The sequence below is a fragment of the Natator depressus genome, chromosome 11 (assembly GCF_965152275.1).
Source record: "Natator depressus isolate rNatDep1 chromosome 11, rNatDep2.hap1, whole genome shotgun sequence".
Taxonomy (NCBI): Eukaryota; Metazoa; Chordata; order Testudines; family Cheloniidae; genus Natator; species Natator depressus.
The window spans coordinates 73,635,413-73,650,064 of record NC_134244.1 but is presented as its reverse complement, the minus strand read 5'-3'; the positions used below and the strand labels follow the sequence as shown (position 1 = coordinate 73,650,064).

The 14,652-nt window shown below is 52.2% G+C and overlaps 1 pseudogene; it reads left to right on the top strand.

The window, feature by feature from the left end:
* The window catches only part of LOC141996226 (butyrophilin subfamily 1 member A1-like), a 28,900-nt pseudogene extending 16,517 nt beyond the window's left edge, over window positions 1-12,383 (top strand).
* Window positions 12,384-14,652: the final 2,269 nt, after the last annotated feature.

The following is a 14,652-nucleotide window of genomic DNA, read 5'->3' as shown; positions in this document are numbered from 1 at the left end:
GGCTTGTTTACACATACACATACACTGGTTTCAATGAACTAGTGAAGAGTTTTTCAAACTGGGTCCGTGGACCCCCAGGTACTCCAGGGGGTGCACGGACCCCACTGATCAACTCCTTCCCTTCCTCCCTCAACACCGCCTCCTCCCTCCCAGTGCTTCCTGTGTGCTGGGGAACAGCTGTTCAGTGGTGTGCAGCAGGGCCTGGGAGGGAGAGGAAGGAGCAGAGACGGGGTGTGCTCAGGGGAGGGGATAGAAAGAGGTGGGGAAGAGGAGGGGCAGGGGTGGAGCAGGGGCAGGAAGAGGTGGGGCGAGGATGGGGTCTTGGGGGAAGGGGTGGAGTGAGAGCAGGGCCTGGTGCTGAGCAGGTTGGGCTAGGGGGTTTGCTGAAAATTTGAAATCAAAATGGGGGTCCTTAGGTTGCTAAAATTTGAGAACTGCTGAACTAGGGCAAACATCCAGGTGGACCCTCTGAAACGAGTTTGGAAATGGCTTATATTGATTTAGTTTAAGTCTTGATTTAAGGGATTTGCACTTGATTAACTAAACCAGGTTAACTAAACTGGAGAAAGTTTGTGCATAGAACAGCACTGACATTAACATTAATTCTACTCTATATCAAATAGGAATCTGGCCAAATTAGGTGACCAGCTGCACTCGTGGACTCACATTCAATTATTAGTTTGATAGGAAATGGCTTTTGATAACAGTGTAATAAAGCTTTTGGCTCATTACTGGGTTATCACAAATTTATTTATTTCTTCTGTAGGTTTGGGCTCCGATCCTGATATCTCTGTAGAGGGACATCAGGATGGAGAGATCCAGGTGGTGTGTCGATCATCTGGATGGTACCCAGAGCCTGAGGCTCAGTGGAGAGATCTCCAGGGGAAGCTCTTACCATCAGCCTCTGAAAAAATATCCCAAGAGGCCGGTGGCCTGTTTCAAACAGAGATTGCCATTGTTCTAACAGAAGAGTCCAACCATAAAGTGTCCTGCTGTGTCAGGAACCCCCGACTCGACCAGGAGAGAGAGTCAGCGATTTCCATAGCAGGTCAGTGCCCGGCCGTGCCGCACATGGCTGGACTGAGATGCCACAGACATGGGCAGAAAGTATTTATCATTGTGTCTCCTATTTATTGGCCTGGACCTTCAACATGTTGAGCACTTCTTGGAAACATCTGAATAAGCTTAGTTCTCTTTGGATATGTCTACACGGCAATTCAAAACCCATGGCTGGCCCATGCCAGCTGACTCAGGCTTGTGGAGCTTGGGCTAAGGGGCTGTTAAATTGCAGTGTAGACATTTGGGCCTGGGCTAGAGACTGAGCTCGAGGGCCCTGCAAGGTGGAAGTTGTGCCTGCTGCCTTAGGGAGCAGCCCCTCTCTGTTTTGGGTTCTTGGGTGTTAAGATTCTGGATTCTAAAAAACAAAACATTGTGTTACGCTGCAAGCTTCAGGCAAGAGTATTTCGGTTTGTATCTGACTTCTCTCTGTGCTGGAACATCGCAGTTCTCAAGGGGGTGATGAAGAGAATTCTTATTTAAAAACAAAAAGTCTCCAGAACCGAGCCTGGCAGCTACAGCCTAACTTCAGTACCAGACAAATTGGTTGATACTATGGTAAAGAACAGAAGTACCAGACACATAGGTGAACATGATTTGTTGGGGGAAAAGTCAACGTGGCATTTGTAGAGGGAAATCATGCTGCATTAATCTATTAGAATTTTTTGAAGGGGGTCAACAAACATGTGGAGAAGGGTGATCCAGTACGTGCAGGGTACCTTGACTTTCAGAAAGCCTTTGGCAAGGCCCCTCACCAAAGGCTCTTAAGCAAAGTAAGCTGCTATGGGATAAGAGGGAAGGTGCTTTCATGGATCAGTACCTGCTTAAAAGACAGGACACAAAGAGTAGGAATAGATGGTCAGTTTTCAGAAAGAAGAGAGGTAAATCGTGATGTCCTTCAGGAATCTGTACTGGGACCAGTGTTGCTCAACATACTAATAAAAGGTCTGAAAAAGAGGTAAACAATGAGATGGTAAAACTTGCAGATGATACAAAATTACTCAAGATAGTTAAGTCCAAAACAGACTGTGAAGAATTATGAAGGGATCTCAAAAAACTGGGGAACAAAGTGGCAGATGAAATTCGATGTGGATAAATGCAAAGTGATGCACATTGGAAAACATAATCCCAACTAGACATATAAAATGATCAGGCCTTACTTACCTGTTTCTACTCAAGAAAGAGATCTTGGACTCATTGTGGATAGTTCTCTGAAAACATCCACTCAATGTGCAGTGGTATTAATAAAAGCTAACAGAATGTTAGGAACTATTAGAAAGGGGGTAGATCATAAGACAGTAAATATCATAATAAATTTATATAAACCCATGGTACGCTCATATCTTGAATACCGTAGGCAGTTCTGGTTGCCCCATCTCAGAAAAGCTATATTAGAAATGGAAAGGTGCAGAGAATGGCAACAAAAATGTTTAAGGGCCTGGAACAGCTTCACTCTGAGGAGAAATTAAAATGACTGGGACTTTTCAGCTTGGGAAAGAGACGGCTAAGGGGGGATAGGGCAGAGGTCTATAAAATTGTGACGGGTGTGGAGAAAGTGAACAAGGAAGTGTTACTTACCCCTTCACATAATACAAGAACCAAGGAATGAAATTAATAGGCAGCAGGTTTAAAGCAACCAAAAAGAAATATTTCTTCACACAACGCACAGTCAACCTGTGGAGCTCATTGCCATCTAGTGAAGGCCAAAAGTATAACTGGTTTCAGAAAAGAAGCAGGTGTGTTCATGGAGGACGGGTCCACCAATGGCTACTAGCCAAGATGGGCAGGGATGTGGCCCCTTGCTCTGGGTGTCCTTAAACCTCTGACTGCCAGAAGCTGGGTGTGGGTGACAGGGGATGGATCACTTGATTATTGCCCTGTTCTGTTCATTCCCTCTGCAGCATCTGGCTTTGGCCACTGTCAGAAGACAGGATACTGGGCTCCACGGAACATTTGTTTGACCCAGTCTGGCTGTTCTAATATTCTTATGTACGTATTTGTTCCCAAGTCAATAACACTTTCTCTTGCAGAGCTGTTTTTCCCAAGAGTCGATGCCTGGACTGTGGTTCTGGGGGTGATCCTGGCTCTCCTGGTGGTTCTCATTGCCCTGGCCAGTTACTGCTTCTGGAGGCAACACAGAGAGAAAGGTAAAGTGACAAGAGGGGAGAAAATAAATAAATGAATTAATTTATAATGTATCAGAACCCCGCAGAAGGGGAAATTTATTTTATGTGCTTTGGCCTATGAAAAACCATAGGGAGCCCCAGGATAGAAATGAGGGTGGTGTGCGTGCAAGTCACCGTATGCTAGAAGACGGTGCTCTGGAGATGACATCACTGCAGCACCCATGTGGACTAGCCCTGACTTACCTCAGGGGCTGCTTTGGCACCAGAGCAGCCCAGGAGCCGGCGGATGCCAGGAATGTTAAAAGTCACAGTGACGTTGCACGCTGTATGATTTTATGAAAATATGCTAATGAGTATGAATATAATGTAACTGGAATATGCTTCATGCAAAAGGTCTCTTGTAAGGTATCATTCCAAAGCTTATAATCTACTGAGTGTGGTCATCCTATTTGTATAAATGTATCACTCTTGTATCTGAAACTAGAAACAGGAAATATAACTCTGAGGGCCGATTGTAATTATGCAAAGTGTGGGCCATTAATGGTGGTTTGGAATCTTGATGGCTCCCATCAACCAGGACAGTTGACGGTGGATGGCTCTGTTTGCAGGCAGGCCTTCCTGTGAGCCAAGCTGGGAGCAATGAAGGCTTGGGGGGGTCTCACAGTGACAGGTGACCATGTCACCTGGTACCGGACTCCATCTTAAACTTGGTGCTTTTCCATTTAGAAGTGGGGGTGGGGACCCAGAGAGACAAAAGATTCCCACCTTATGCCAACGCCATATAAGGGGGTGGAACAGAACACAGGGGGCGGCCATCATGAGAAATCCCCTCGCTACCACCTGGGCTGGAACAAGGGCTGAACCAGGGGAAAGGATTGTGCCCAGACTGGGAAGGGACCAGTCTGTGAAATAAACTTATTGAAACATCTCGGAGGGTGAGATTTTATCTGTATTCAGTTTTATTACTGTACTAGGCTTAGATTTGCATGTTTTATTTTATTTTGCTTGGTAATTCACTTTTTTCTGTCTGTTATTACTTGGAACCACTTAAATCCTACTTTCTATATTTAATAAAATCACTTTTTACTTATTAATTAACCCAGAGTATGTATTAATACCTGCGGGGGGGGGGGGGGCTAACAGCTGTGCATATCTCTCTATCAGTGCTATAGAGGGCAAACAATTTCTGAGTTTACCCTGTGTAAGCTTTATACAGGGTAAAACGGATTTATTTGGGGTTTGGACCCCATTGGGAGTTGGGCATCTGAGTGTTAAAGAGAGGAACGCTTCTTAAGTTGCTTTCAGATAAGCCTGCAGCTTTGGGGCATGTGGCTCAGACCCTGGGTCTGTGTTGGAGCAGACTGGCGTGTCTGTCTCCACAAGACAGGGTGCTGGAGTCCCAAGCTGGCAGGGTAAGCAGGGGCAGACGTAGTCTTGGCACATCAGTTGGCAGCCCCCAGGGGGTTTCTGTGATTCAACCCGTCACGGTCACCTTAGCTCTTCCCTGCACCGATGCTGCAGGTTCCGAGCACAGAATCTCACGGTGAAAATTTAGATCATGGAGCAAAATTATGTGGCTTTTTTTCAACTAGAAGGTTGCATACTTCATTGCTTATGTAGGCTGAGCCCCTCACCCCGCACTCTGGTCAGAACCCTGTAGATTTTGTCGAAAATCAGATTCCTGAAATTCCTCTCTAGTGGCTACATGCAGCTGGTTTGCAAACTTAGGCATCACTGTCCAATTTACGAAGTCATAACTGGACACCAATGCCTGCTGGCATAAATTCCCATTTGCAGGGAGGAGCAAGTGTAAATCTTCCTGCCCATTTAATCCATCCTGTTGGAGAATTTGTCCTTCAGAATGGACTTAAACCTGCCCTGCTGGGCTCTATCATTCACAGCAGTCATGACGAGGGAGTTTATGCCAAGTGAGAGAAGAAGCCCTTTCTGTGCACTTTCATAGAATCATAGAACTGGAAGGGACCTCGAGAGGTCATTAAGTCCAGTCTCCTGCACTCATGGCAGGACCAGCACCATCTAGAACATCCCTGACAGGTGTTTGTCTAACGTGCTCTTAAAAATCTCCAGTGATGGAGACTCCACAACCTCCATCAAACCTTCCACAAAAGGAAAAACTTTTTCACTAAGAGGGTGGTGAAACACTGGAATGCGTTACCTAGGGAGGTGGTAGAATCTCCTTCCTTAGAGGTTTTTAAGGTCAGGCTTGACAAAGCCCTGGCTGGGATGATTTAACTGGGAATTGGTCCTGCTTCGAGCAGGGGGTTGGACTAGATGACCTTCTGGGGTCCCTTCCAACCCTGATATTCTATGATTCTATGATTCTATGATTCCCTAGGCAATTTATTCCCATGCTTAACCACCCTGGCAGGTAGGAAGTTTTTCCTAATGTCCAACGTAAACCTCCCTGGCTGCAATTTAAGTCCATTGATTCTTGTCCTATCATCAGAGGTTAAGGAGACCAATTTTTCTCTCTCCTGCTTGTAACAACCTTTTAGGCATTTGAAAACTGTTATCATGTCCCCTCTCAGTCTTCTCTTTTCCAGACTAAACAAACTCAGTTCTTTCAATCTTCCCTCATAGGTCATGTTTTCCAGACCCCTAATCATCCTTGTTGCTCTTCTCTGAACTCTCTCCAATTTGTCCACATCTTTCCTGAAATGTGGCGCCCAGAGCAGGACACAATACTCCAGTTAAGGCCGAATCAATGCAGTGTGGTGGGCAGTATGGAAGTCAGCAGGCTCCAGAAAAACTTTGCAGACTCCAGTGGTGCATCATTGATCGGGAGGGCTACGCTACCAGGAGCAGATGGCTGCAGGGCATCCGCTAACTGATGGACATTCATTGAAGGAACTCTGCCTGAATCCCCAGTGAAGCAGGGGACAAGAGGTCCTGATAGGCCTCGAAATACTCCATGGGTAAAGCTCACCAGTGCTGGAACCTGTGGTGGGCCTATATTTCCTACTGCTGATCTGACCAGCAATGTCACCTTTGCTTGAGCTAAGCAGTATGACCTCCATCACCGAGGAAGGTCCCACAGATTCCATGGAGGCCTCTGGTAAGGATAAGGCATTGTGGCCCGAGACCCCCATCTTGACCATGAGAGAAGCACCAGTCCTGATGCCTATAATGCTCTGTAAACAGTCCCCGATGCTGGTTTGGCGATGGAGACCAGGAGAAGGAAGATCCCAACCTTGAAACTGAGAAGCCTTGGGATTCCAGGAATAAAGTCAGAGCCAGACCAGAGGGAGCAAGTACCTGGCCTGACTCATCTGTGACCCATAACAAGGCAGGGACCAGCGCTGATAATGGAAGCAGCTCCACCTGCACTGAGTATGCCAAGGCTGGAAGCAGTATCAGTCCCAAAGTCATCAGTTGTACTGGACTGGTTGACAGTGCCGAAGTCAAGGACGGTGAAAGCTGTTGAGATCTCCCACACCAACCTCGATACTGGCCCTGATTCAACAGCCTGTTCAGCCAATGGGGCGATAGATGGCATAGCCCTGGGCCAAAGGAGAGGTTGGGGTGAAAGGTAAAGGAGGTCTGTGGCTGCCTGGAATGCCACCGACACGGAGACAGTCAGTGCCACCATCATCCTCTTTGGTGCCAGACTCCACAGATGCCCTGGGGCCGGAACCAGAGCCCATAATACCAGGTCTCTAATCTCTCCACATGGTACCAGGGAAAGGTTAGAGGCACCCATGCCATATCGCACACGAGCACCAACCCTGTGCAAAGTGAAAGAGTCTCCTGGAGTCTCAGTTGGTCTTATGAGATCCTTTCCTTGGTGCATGCAGTGGCGAACAGCTCCCCCGTTTCTTGAGAGAGGCACCTGCTCTGGACTGCGAAGCAGCAGTGCTCTCAGAGCCCGAGGGCCACTTCCAGTCAGACAAGGACCTCACAACGAAAGGAGGTCACATAGCCTGGTCAAGCAGGTGCTGCTTTAGGCAAAGGTCTCGAGCCACTTGAGTCCATTTCATGACTGAGCAACGCTTCTTTAACGTGGGCCTCACAGAGGCACGGCAAGCACCATGTGTGAGGATCACTGCTGGGGACATGAACGACAATGTTTGTCCCTGATGAGGGCATCACCGAGGAAAAACTTAACTAATACCACCATAGGCGCTGACTTCCCCGTTTCCCCTGTGTGCTCGACCTCCCTCTACCCCTGGCCCTGACCCCACTCCACCCCTTCCATACGGCCCCGCCCCACCCCACCTCTTCCCACCCTAGCCCCACCCCCCATGCCAACCCCTTACCCCAAGGCCCCACCCCAACTCTGCCTCCTCCCTGCCCCTATTCCAACCCCTTCCCCAAGGCTCACTGAGCTGTCATTCTCAGGACAAGTCCTACCAAAATTTGAAAAGCTGGTTACAACATTCCGATTCTCCAGAAGAGTAGCTGATTTTAATGAGATGCATATTATTGTTAACAGCTCCGCCATAGCGCTCTTAGGTCATTTCACAACTCTTGGGCATTTGCAACCTGGCAAGGATCTCCTCTGGTCTTGGTGACGTCTGGCTCTTTCATTAATCAGTCTGTTCTATTATCTCTGCTTCACACCTCAAGCCCTGATGTTCATTTCTTGAAAAGAGCAGCTCCAGGGCTGGTCTCTTCCCACCACACTCAGTGTGGTAAAAACTGTTGCAAAGAAATCAGTCTCTCAGCATTGTCATTACCCTCCTCAATTGTTCCCTTTATTTGTTTTATATTTTTGGCTATTCCCTCTTCTAATTCCATTTTAACCCCCTAATTCCTATCATTCGCTTCACCCAATGTACTTAATGTGGCTTTCTACTGGCTTCACAGGGTTAATACTTTTCATTTGCTGAAGGATCCCTCTTTAGCTCTAACAACCTCTTGCTCCTGAGCAGGTGGCCAGATGAGGTTACTGTACTGTATTTCTTCCTTTCCTTTTCCTTTGCTGCCCAGGAGGCTTCCTTGCTTTAAGGTCTTTTTCACTCACTTCCCTTCTGCAAGGTAATGTGACACTGACTCATTTCTCTCTCTTTTATTTTCAGACAAACTCCAGGCTGAGCTCAGTAAGTTCCATTCCCCCCAGTACGACCCTTGGGTGACATTGTCTCCTGCTCAGTGTGTCTGTGTCCAGGGGCGTTCTTACCCCTCTGTCTGTGTTTGGTTGCAGGGTGGAGAAGCGCCCGGCTCTACGCAGGTACTGTACATACCGCTGGTATTGTATCCATGGTGAGACCCACCTTCCCCTGGGAGCTCTCTGCTCCTTTCCCTGCACAGAGTGTTTCCCTGTGACATTCAGTCGGCTGGAAATAGCAATGTCACTGGGGGCAGACGAAACGCAGATTTATTGCTGAGCACAGGGACACACTCCCTTTGGGAAAGGGCTGATTGGTGGTGAAATATGTCCCCTAGTGTCCCCTTCCCAGGGCTGTACCTGGGTTCTGCAGGATGGGCATTCTTATCTGCCCATCACTGGCACTGAACGGCTCAGCTCTCTCTTCCCAACGGCAGGATTTCCATGCTCAGACCGAGCTCTACCCACAATGTTCTTCTGGTGTAACAGGAGCAGACAAGAGCTGTTCAGCGTCCCCCTGGCTCTGGGGTGAGGCAGGCCCTGTCCCCACTGCAAGGGCAGACAGGTTTTTATAACCAGCTTGTGACACTCCCCTGACCCAGTTGCCACAAATTGTGCCCATACGGCAGCTTTTCTGCCTCACACCTGTGGCTATGTGCGTGTTTTCACCTGGCTCGCAGCCTGACCATGTGTGTGTACTCGAGCAGGCTGGGAGAGTCTGGCAGCTCCAGCAGGGATGAGCGAGTCCAGAGGATGTGCACGCACATTGTAGCACCGGGAGCCCCGGGCTCCTCGCACGCCAGGGTATCCTAATGCACTGAGCCGGGGGGGCGGGGCTGGATGAACTAAACTGATGGGAAAAGCTCCTTCCTCTCAGTTTAGAGCATCTCCGTGAAAGTGCTACGGCGGCACAGCTGCATCGGTGCAGGATTTTAAGCGAAGACCTGCCCTTAGACTGTGATTCACAAACGCCAAGACATGAGGTGAGGAGATGCCTACGCTAGACAGTAGGAGATGCGGATGAAAGGGGTGTGTGCTAAGCCCTGCCTCTCTCGTGGAGATGGGCACCTATCTCTGCTCAGTGATCCACAAAGGGAACCCCTTTCTTGGAGTCAGGCTGCTTAGCACCTACGGCAGATCTTGTGGGAATGAATTGGACACCTTCCTCACACCACACAAACCGGCCGGGGTGGAGGAGCTGGCAATGACTTGTAGCCCCTTGGTTAAAGCCATCACCTGGGAGACCCTGCTTCAATTCCCGCTTCTGCCCAAGGCAGGGAAGGATTTGAACAGGGGCCTTCTAGCTCTCGGGGTAGGGCCCTAACCCCTGGGGTATGAGTTAGTCTGTTCTGAGACCTCCTCTCTCTGGAAGCTGTTCCACGACGGACTGAATAATTAAAGATCATTGGGCACAGGTGCCGACTTTCTTCTTTCTGGGTGGGTGCTCCACCCCCACCCCAAGGCCCTGCCCACACTCTGCCCCTTCCCCCAAGGCCCTGCCCTTGCTCCATCTCTTCCTGCCCCCGCTCTGCCCCACACCAGCACCTCCCGCCCACTGCCAAACAGCTGGGCCCACCAAACAGCTGATTGGAGGGTGGCTGATGGGCACCCACTGTTTTGTTTCTGAGGGTGTCTAGCCCCGGAGCACCCACGGAGTCGGCACCTGTGATTGGGTCAGAGAGCGCAAGTATGCGGCTGACTCTACAGCTGGGGGGTTAGAGCACCCCCCGGCGAGGGGGGAAGCCAGGGTCCCGTCCCTGCACCAATGGCCCTTTATTTACCCACCATGGAAAATCCTCAGCAGGAGAGAGTGCGGGAGCCCCCCACCTCCGCCTCGCCTCGTGGTCAAAGCGCTCTCCTGAGACTGGCGGAGCCCTGTTTCAGTTTAAGCTCCCCCTCTGCCCGAGGGGAGCAGGGACTGGGAGTCCCCCCATCCTAGGGGAATGCTCTGGCCCCTGGGTTAAAATGTATGAGGGAAGCCCTCCCCAGCCAGCTGCTGCGTGGCCTCGCCTGAGGGACCCGGTCTGAGAGCGCCCCTGAGCTCGCCTACCAAACTAGCTGGGACGGCTGGACCCCGATCTTCCCCCAGCCTGTGGATCACGCTGGGGCTCAGGCCGGGGAATAGGCGTCCACGCGCCTGGAGGGAGGCAGCCGTGGTCATGGCTGGAGGGAGAAACACAGGCACCGAGGGAACTTTTACTGCACAAACTTCGACTGCGAGTGAGTTTTGGCAGCTCCGGGGTCAGCAGGAGGTTTGTGCCTCACCGTGGAGCTGAAACCAGGGACTTAGGCCCCGAGCTCCTTTTGTGCCGCCCTAGGTGACCCCGGAGCCCGTGGACTGTCCTGTTGACAGCCCCTGGGATCTGTGCCCTCAGTCATTCCGATCCAGGTGAAGATCCCCCTCCGCCCGTGTAGCAACCAGCACAACGGGGAACCGGCTTGAGTGGCCTCAGACCCCCCAGCAGCTCCCACAGTACCTGCCCCTCCCCTTCCTTTGCTGCCCCCCCATGTCTGCCTCCTGCCCCAGCCCTGAGCACCTTCCTCTGCCCCCGGCACCTGCCGTCATGAGCAGTGGGCGCAGCTTCCCTTGGGGGAGGCTAGCCCCCCGTCTCACCTCTTCCACCCGCTGCCCTGCCCACACTCCACCCCCACTCGCCCCAGGCCTCTCCCCCCACCTCCCTCCCCCACTTGGCCGTCACTCGGTGCATCCCACCTCACCCCCTGCCCCCGTGAGACCCCCGCCCACCGCTCACCGCATCTCGTCCTCGGGATGGCGAGCGGTGGGCGGGGGGTGAGGAGGGACACAGTGAGGGGCGGGGGGGGCTCATGGGGAGGGGGGAGGAGAGGAGGGAGGTGGTGGGCGCCAGGGACCTCGGGAGCGGAAGGGGGGGAAGTGGGGAGGGGCTCCCTCACCTGGTGGCAGCGGCTGTGCCAGGGGTGTTCTCCACCGCCCAAGCCTGCCCTTCCCGCTCCCCTAACCCTTCCCCCTCTGCCTGTGCCAGTCCTACCCCCACCACTCCTCTGCCCCCATTACTTCCCCCCTCCCAGCCCCATGGCACCTGCCCCTCCTCTCTGCTCCCCTCGTGCAACCCACCCTCAGCCCCCTCAACACACCCTCCCCCATCTCCCCTCCGTCCCTGTCTCACCTCCCCCCATGTCCTTCCCCTTGACCTGACCCCCTGGCACCTGCCCCTCCCCTCCCCCCTTTGGTGCCCACCCCTCCCCTTCCCCATCAACCTGGCACCCACTCCTCCCTTCACCCTCTGCACCCTGGTACGTGCCCTCCCTGGTGCCTGCTCCATCCCTGGCCCCCACCCTTTCATCCCCCTCTGATTCCTTGGTGTCTGCCTCATGCCCCCCTATTGCCCCTGGAGATCTCCCCCTTCCTTCCCTTCCACTCCTGCTCCCCACCCCCTCCCCCTGCCCCTGTCCCCCGGCATTAGCTGAGCTCCGACTCCCCTTAAGGGTGAGGAACCCCATATCACAGTGATTAATGGGCACGTGGGTGAATTGCCCTTTGATCCCAGTGACCAGCCCCTGCCCCCAGCACTGACTCTGATTCTCTCCCCAGTGGATGTGACTCTGGATCCAAACATGGCTCATCCCAGCCTCGTCCTGTCTGAGGATCAGAAAACTGTGACATACGATGAGAGACGACAGGATCGACCTGACAATCCTGAGAGATTCAATACTTATCCGATTGTCCTGGGCACAAATGGATTCACAGGCGGGAGGTTTTACTGGGAGGTGGAGGTGGGAGACAAAATAAACTGGACTGTGGGGGTTTGTAGGGAATCTGTGATCAGGACAGGGAAGGGCAGACTCACTCCTGGGAATGGATACTGGGCTGTGTGGCTGAGGGATGGGAAATACGAGGCCTGCACCTCCCCCCCAAGATCCCCCTCCCCACAGGCATCAGGCCCAGCCGGGTGGGGGTTTTCCTGGACTATGAAGCAGGCGAGGTCTCATTTTACAGTGTGACTGACAGGTCCCATCTCTTCCCTTTCACTGACACCTTCTCCGGGACGCTCCGTCCTTATTTTTATGTTGGTTACAAAGAGGAGGGTAAAAACACTGCTCCCCTAATAATCTGTCCTGTCCCGGCTCAGGCCAAAGGGAATCTTTGTCCCTGAGAGTGACAGCCGTGGCAGAGACTATCCCCTCCCAGCGCTGACCAGCCCCCAGCCCTGTTCCCATGGGGATGGTACAAAGGGTATCACCTGCCTGCCCCCTCCCTCAGTTCCCAGTCCCAGGCCTGTGAGCTGGGGGAGAGAAGGGGGCAGAGAAGGGGGTGCGGGGAGCAGGCTGCTGGGCTGTGGGGGTGCAGGGATAGAGGGGGATGTGTGGATGCAATGTCAGGGGTGGATGCTGTGGCCAAGGGTGGGGTGGAGTGGGGAGGGGGCTGCAGCAGCAGGAAGGGAAGAGCCCAGATCATGAGAGAGACTCTGGGGAGGGGGTTGGGGGATGTAATGAGAGGGGAGGGGAGAGGGGAGGGGAGAGAGACCACAAGGAGGAAGAGAACCATGGCAGAAATGACAAAGGGGAGAAGACCCCAGTGTGAGGAGCAGGAGGATCTTGGGCAGGGTAAGAGTTGGCAGAAGGGAGGGATCCAGGAGCGGGGAAGGCTGGAGTCAGAGGAGGGAGGGATGCGTGAGGAGGGATTGGCCCTGTCTGCACTCTCCGATTCTTGTTCCTGCAGGAGCCATTGAGCGCACGGTGGCTGCCAACACCCTCAGAGCGCGGCCGGGCTCTGCAGTGTAGACAGGACTAACCTCGGTCTCGTCTGTGCCCTGAGCTGCGCTGGCCCGGGAGGCACCTGCAGGGCCCTGCATGGCTCAGGGGAAGGTGAACATAGATCAGAACCATGTTCCATTGCAAACCCCACCCAGCGCTAGCCAGGACGGGGCAGATCTGTGCCGTGACTAGATTCCAAGACAGGGGGTTTGATGGAGAGGAGATAGCTGCATAGAGGGGGAGGGGGGATAAGTGGGGCGTTGGATGGAAAACAGTTTCTGGGACTGATGGTGAAAAGGCAGCTGCCAGGGGAGCAGGGAGACATCTGGCAGAGAGAGAAAATGGGACAGAGAGCAGGGAGTGACAGTGGACGGCGCTGTACAGCAACGCCAGGGCCAAAATATTCCTGAGGTGCTGCATGAGCCCTTCAATGCCAACTGGCAGAGCACCCACTGTACAGTAACTCAAATCAGGTCTGACACACTCATTACCCCCCCACGCGGTTCTCCTCATAGGTATCCAGACGGTGTCATATATAAACTGGTCACAGGCTGGTCCCCAAAATCATTGTGTGATGTCTGTGTGGGCTGTGTACAAAAGAGTGATACGTGAGTGCTGGAAATATGTTCTGAATGTGTTTGGGAGGCAGTGCGTAAAGCCAGCCAGCCTTAGCCAGAGGAACGTCTGACTGGCTTGGGGACAGGCAGAGAACAACGAAAGTACATTTACAGATAAGGTAAACGAAGCAATGCGGCCGGCAGGAAAGGGCTTAGTGAGCACGCTGGGGACAGAGTCCGCACCCCCAGGAAGTCTTCCTGGCTCCTGAAAACATGCAGTCGACTTCCAGGACATACTGTTAGTTAGGGAAGAAAGAGAACGGCCCCCTCCGAGCCCGTGGAAGCTGGGTCCCCTGGCCTGGGTGGCTAGTGATGTCAACTTCTTAGGTAACGATTGTAACGTGCTAAAACTGAGTTGTAGTCACTAGAAAGTCTGCTTTGTTTAGTTTTGTTTGGAACCAATCTGTTCTCTTCTTCTCTTGCTTAGCATCACTTAAATGGCTGTTCTTTGTTAATAAACTCAGTCTTATTTTTCCTACCTATCAGTGCTGTTATACTGGAGTGTAGACTGAGTCCTCAGCTCAGCTCACAGGCTGGTGTGTGCTGTGTGTCTCTTTAGAGACAGAAAACTTAATAACGTTTTCCAGTGTCCTGTGAGAGTGACTGGACGCTGCAGAGAAATGTCAATGGGGAACTCGGGAAGTGATCATTGATTTGTTACCTGCAAGCTATGGTAAAGACTGGCAGAGTCTCGAGGAGTTTGCTGGTGAATTGAACGGGAAGATGTGGCAGGGAGCGGACACAGTCTAATCTCCAGTAAAGCTCACTCTTTCTAAAACAGAGGGGTAACACTTCGGTTTACAGTTCTGGGTGTCCGGAACAGAACTTTACACCCCTCCCACATAGGTTTGATTTCTCTCTCAGGAGATGTGGAGGGAGGTGCTTCTGTAGGTGGGGGCTCAGGGAAACCTGTTTATTGCTGGGAGACAGGACCCCCACCCAAGTGATCCCTCCTCCCTCCCTCTTGCTCCACATATCTATTCAGGGGACACCATCACAGGGCCTAATAACATCAGATGTCAAGAATTAGAACATTCATAAACCAGTCGGA